We start from the raw sequence: 6,000 nt of genomic DNA, 5'->3' as shown, positions 1-6,000 counted from the left end.
AGCCAGGAGAGCTGGAAGACGAAGGTCACCCTCAGCTACGAAATGAGCTGAGTCCAGCCTGGAACACAGAAGATGGTCTCACAAAAGAAATGCATAGCCACACACAGGCCTGTCATTCCAGCACTTGAAAGAGAGATGCAGGAGGATTTCTATAAGTCTGAAACCAGCCAGGTATACTACACAGCAAGTTCCAGGCCAATCTGGACAACATAGTGAGATTCTGTATCTAGAAAGCAAAACAAAACAATAAACAAAAAGAAACAGAATAGAACAGAATAGCAAAAGTACAATACTGAAGCTGGGCAGTGGTGGCGCATGCCTTTAATCCCAGCACTCAGGAGGCAGAGGCAGGCAGATCTCTGTGAGTTCGAGACAAGCCTGGTCTACAGAGCTAGTTCCAGGACAGGCTCCAAAGCTACAGAGAAACCCTGTCTCGAAAAAACAAACAAACAAAAAAGGGAAAATACAGTGTCAGCATGAAATGCTGGGGAAGGGAAGCAGTGACTTTCATGGTGGGTGGGGATGGAAGTGGCAAAACAACCCGGAACACAGACGGTTCCTTACACCCTAAGCATATACGTACACCATAACCCAGAAATCGTACTCCTGGGCACTTTCCCAGACAAATGAAAACATATGTTCACACGAAAACCTATATACGAATGTTTATAGCAGCTTTGTTTTGCACTTTCCCCAAACTAGAAGCAATCCAGCTGTCCTTTAGCCAGGGATTGGCTAAATAAATGGTGTGTGCCCGTCCCCTAGAAGACAACTCCAAAAGCAAAACAAGAGTCAGGTTCTTGACACCTGAACCCAGTTTGAAGGAACACAAAGAGGGCCGTTGACTTCGAAATAAACTCACAAGGGTTGGACAGGTCATTTTCTTTTATATTTTTATTTACATTGTTGTGGGGGAGGGCATGCTGGCGCCATGGTCCATGTGTGGAGGCCAACGTCTTAGGAAGTGAATTTTCTCCATCTGCTTTACTGCAAAGCTGAATCTCTCTCGTTTCTGCCTCCAGACTTCAGGACTCCAGGCTAGCTGGCTCTGTGATTGCTGGGATTACAGATGCCATCCATGGGGATGGAACTCAGGTCTTAGGCTTGTGGGACAAGTGCTTGTGAGCCATCTCCCTGGGCCAACATGTGACCTCTCTGAGCTGACAAGTTGTAGAAGTGGAGAACAAGGAAGGAAACAATGGCGTAAGAAACACAGCGTGTTCTTGCAGTGACCGAATGTCCTCTATCTTGACAATAGCTTTTGTCTGTGTGCTGGTTATGACCAGCAGGGGAAATGGGTCCAAGAGAGCTCTCCGTTGTGTATCTTGTCTTTTTCTTTATTTTTATTAAACAGGATCTCATGGAGCCCAGCTACATGTCATCTAAACCCTATTCCTTCTGCCTCTACCTCCCTAGTGCTTAAAATGTGCACCAACATGCCCAGTTCATTTTTTAACACTTATATATTTATTGGGGATGAGGGATGTGGCATGATGCCCGTGTGTAAGTCAAAAGATAATTTTCAGCCAGACAGTGGTGGTGCATGCCTTTAATCCTAGCACTCAGGAAGCAGAGCCAAGTGGATGTCTGTGAATTTGAGACCAGTCTGGTCTACAAAGCAAGTTCCAGGAGAGTCAAAGTTGTTACACAATGAAACTGTCTCGAAAAAAAAAAAAAAACTCTCAGGAGTTGGTTCTCTTCTTCCACCGTGGAGGTTTTGGGATTCAGACTAAGGTCGTCAGGCATAGTGGCAAGTGTGTTCACTGCTGAGCCACGGCGACAGCTCTGTATTCTTTTTTTTTTTTAAGATATTCTTTATGGGGCTGGAGAGATGGCTCAGTGGTTAAGAGCATTGCCTGCTCTTGCAAAGGTCCTGAGTTCAATTCCCGGCAACCACATGGTGGTTCACAGCCATCTATAATGAGATCTGGTGCCTTCTTCTGGCCTGCAGGCATACATGTAGACAGAATATTGTATACATAATAAATAAATAAATAAATAAATAGAATCTTTTGAAAAAGATATTCTTTATGTGTATGACTGTTTTGCCTGTGAGTATCTGTGTGTGTACCATGTGTGTGTCTGGTGCCAGTGGAGACCAGAAGAGGATACCAGATCCCCTAGAGAAGCGAATCTACAGGCAGTTGTGATCCACCATTGTGGGTGCTAGTGACTGAGCCTGGATCCTCTGCAAGAGCAGCCAGTGCTTTTAACTTTGGAGCCATCTCTCTAGGCCCCTGCATTATTTCTTTTTTTTTTTTTGTTTTTGTTTTTGTTTTTTTGTTTTTTGAGACAGGGTTTCTCTGTGGTTTTTTGGAGCCTGTCCTGGACCCTGCATTATTTCTTATAACTTCATGTTATATCTACAAAAATCTCAAAATGAGCCAGGCACGGTGGAAGCAAAGGCAGGCAAATCTCTGAGTTTGTGGCCTGGGCTGCTGGACAGTTCCAGGCAAGCCAGCGCTAGGTAAGTAAACGAAAAAGAAGTTTAATTTGAAAGAGAGGTGGTGAATGTGTGTGGTGTCACACTTAGAGGGCACCTGGATGGCCTTAAGGTCCAGCATCACCATAACCTTTGCCCCCATGTCCCTATAGCACCTCGGGGACCTCAACCCCACCTCAGACCCCCTTTAAACACAGCCTCATAAACACTTAGGCCCCAGGTTTTGCTCCAGCCTGGACTCTGCCAGGTGAACCTTCCTCTGCCCTGCAGGAGCTTCCCTTACTCCTGGGCTGTGTGGACCCCTGAGTCTACTCAGGGTTTGTCTGGGTCAACCCCTCCTATGGTGTAGTCACCAAGAGAGCTGGTACCTCAGCCGTACCAGAGGATACTAACTTCTAAGTCTGGGTGATTTCATTCCAAATGAGCAAATGATGGGAGAGGAAATGTGTTGTGAGGAAGGACACAGATGGGCACAACTGCGTTCTAGAACTTTCAACCATATCTACACATGAAAATACAATAGCCAGGGACAGTCTGCACTGAGTCTCGCACCAGGAAGCCAGGACCCTGGATAGGCTTTCTGGCCTGGGAATTCCTGATCCTGGAGTGACCTCTTCATTTCCTACCACCACACGACAAAGGGAGAGTGGAGGTAAATAAAAAAAATCACCTGAGACAAAAGGGTGAGGCGTGTTAAGGCACGGAATGGTGTGGAGTGTTCGGTATTCCCACAAGAACAATTGTTGAACTGCAAAATGGGAATGGCACAGAGCCGTGGAACTGTGCTGGGTCCCCCGTAGACAAGGCAATCCGTGTTTTTCTTCTAATCAAGAGGATACTGGTGTCGCCCAGATCGCTACAAGCTTTTAAAACCTTAGCCGGGATATTTGCAAAAATGCCCGTGACTCAGGACAAGGACTGTCAGCTCACAGCTGGGAGCTCTCCGAGGGCATTTAAGTACCATCTATGGATGGGTTCTAGGGGGTTCTGGCCCAAGGGTGACCCGGGAAGCTCCCTACCAGGGGGATGGAACACACAGCTTGCGTAATGAACGCAGTGGTATACAGGGAGGAGCCCGCGCTGCCCGGATGATGGGCGTGTCCGCAGCCCCTTGAGCGCCCCAATTCTTCTAGCTAGAGACAGAACCTTCGCCTGCTGGGCGGGGCCTCTCAGGGGCGCGGGATCCGCGGGCGTGGTCTCTGGTGGGCGTGGTCTCTGCAGTTCCTCCTTCTCCCCTCGCTCCCCCCCCCCCCCCCCCCAGCCTGTCCTGGCTCTGCTCGGTGGTGGCTGCTGCGGCGGCGGCTCGGGGACGCAGGTGAGCCGCGGTCGGTTCTCGAGGCCGGGAGGGAGGGAGGGTCCCGGGTCCGGCGGAGGGGGCGGCACGCTCGGTTGGAGAAAGCGAGGCCGGGGCGGCGCCGCGAGTGCATGTGTGCGTGTGCGCGAGAGTCCCGCCGAGCGCCCGAAGGTGGGATAGGGGTGGGGGCGACCTCTAGGCAGAAGCGGCCCCTGGAGAAGTATAGTCTCCCCGTTAACCTCCTGGGACCTTCCTCGTTCGTCTCTCAGAGGCCCCCGCCCCGCCCCCTTCTCTCGGTATCTTGAGTGTCTCTCCATCTGTGTGAGTGGGTCCCGTTGGGGTCGGTACAGCCCTCTGCCCAGATGCCTAGCCATCCTATCAACCTCCCTCCATCCGAGCGTGTCTCCTCCCTATCGCAGCTTGCCTCTTCCTCTCCATTGCCCCCCCCCCTTAGTAGAGCAAACAAAGATGGTCGAGGGAGGGGGACTCTTGTTTCCAAGCTATTCCTGGCTCAGGTTGTGACCCCCCCCACACACACACACACTCACACACATTCTCTGGCCTGGGTCTCCAGCCACCTCCTGGCAGGGAACTGGACAAGGGCAGTCTATAATTCCACACAGGCAGAGGCCCCAGGGTGGGAGCCCTTAGGGGGTCTGTCACCCTCACTGGCCATTGACAGCAGATAGGGACACCTGGCAGATCAGCCTGGCCAAGGTCTGAGCCAGTGACCAAATATCATCTCATATGAGCAGGCCGTAATGCTTTCCAAGATTTTCCTTGCCAGAGCCAGGGTGAACAAGAAGCGCAGGGCTGTGGGAGAGTCCCTGGCCTGCAAGCCCCAGGAAACCGACTCACTCCATCCTGCCCCCTGAGCTTCCAGATCGCCATCTAGCATGGGTAGGAGTGACACTATAAGGGACTGTGGAGACTGTGGCTTGATCTCAAAGTTAGGTGATTAGAGATATGCTTGGCTAAGAGCGAGCCTGCACCTGCCTCTGTGTCCAGGATCCCAAAGGCCTGGGCCTGTTCCCTGGACTGCATACAGAGAGGCCAGCATCTCCCTGTGGCCCTCCTAGGATAGGCTAGGGGTTCTTCCAGTCAGGTCTCTGGCCATCCCTGGTCCTCTCTGAGGATGCTTGATTCACAGACTGCAAGCTCCTGGGTTATCCTGGGATGTTGCTGGGGCCCTAGGAATCTGCGTTTATCACATGGTCCCTCAACCCTGGTCAGGTGCACATTGAGGTTTGAGCCTCATTGAGAGAAGGCTGGTGGACAATGGCTCAGTCTCAAAAAGGGTCCCTGTTAGTGGCCAAGGCTCGGCTGTGTCTCTGAGCCGGGCCATTGCTCTCTGAGAACTTAAGTCCCGTTGTCAGGGGCTATGACCTCCTGAGTGCTCCTGCACTCAGTATCCACTGCTCTTTGTTGAATTGTGGGGCACAGGTTGCTATGAAACCAGGTGAAACTGAGCAAACTCTGAGGCCCACTGCCGAGTGAGTGTGTGGCTCTAGGCAAGTCGCTCTGCTTCTCTGATCCTCAGTGTCTCCATCTGAAAACAAGGAGTGTTTCTACCCACACTGGGTCCCTCGGGAGGATCCACTGATGTGCCCAGAACGTGGAGGTACCAGCCACCGGGGGGGGGGGGGGGTAATGATTGTTTTCGGGATAACTGTGTTAATGGAGGGTACTAGGGACAGTTGCATTTCTTCAGCAGCAGGGAAAGTGTTTGTGCAGATGCTCGCTGGCGAATGGCTTTTGTTTCTAATGGGTAGCTTGAAAGGCCAGGGCTGGCCTGGCCGGAAATGCCTGGGGAGGCAGAGCAAGGAGCTCAGTGTGATGCCAGCCACTGTGAGTAAAGCGGGGCCAAGGGGTGACAGTGGAGCCACCTAGACGACACCCCACCCAGTCAGAGAGTCAACCCCAGGCCCCCTCTAGATGTCCCACATTCCAGAATGCCCATGAGACCTCCATTAGGAAAGTGATCGCTTCTTAAAGACCTTCCCCAACCCTGCAGGTGGCTGGAGGGATGGGGGATGGGGCTGAGACCTACAGAGGGAGCAAGGCACACATGACAAAAAGATGCAGAGCTGGAGATTCAGAGGAGACTAACCCTGGTCCCCTGGGTTAAGCAGCAGGGTCAGGGAATCCTGCCCTGAAGCTCAGGGTGGCCACAGGGACCCTCACTCCCCATTCAGAGGCGGGAGATGGGAAGTCAGAGTTTGTCTGGAATGAGGAAGTGGCTCCATAATGGCAACGTGATGCT

The 6,000-nt window shown here is 51.9% G+C and overlaps 1 protein-coding gene across 1 annotated transcript in view; it reads left to right on the top strand.

Annotated features, from left to right (window-relative positions):
* Positions 1–3,717: 3,717 nt before the first annotated feature.
* Prr5 (proline rich 5) overlaps positions 3,718–6,000 on the top strand; it is a 42,369-nt gene continuing 40,086 nt past the window's right edge. Inside the window, exon 1 of the mRNA XM_041672203.1 lies at positions 3,718–3,758. The gene's annotated coding sequence lies outside the window, so the exon portion shown is untranslated. The remainder of the gene's footprint in view (positions 3,759–6,000) is intronic.

This window comes from Microtus oregoni, unplaced genomic scaffold (genome assembly GCF_018167655.1).
Source record: "Microtus oregoni isolate MIOR12 unplaced genomic scaffold, Mior012 000022F_ref0000154, whole genome shotgun sequence".
NCBI classification, from domain to species: domain Eukaryota; kingdom Metazoa; phylum Chordata; class Mammalia; order Rodentia; family Cricetidae; genus Microtus; species Microtus oregoni.
This window is presented reverse-complemented; position numbering and strand designations above follow the sequence as displayed.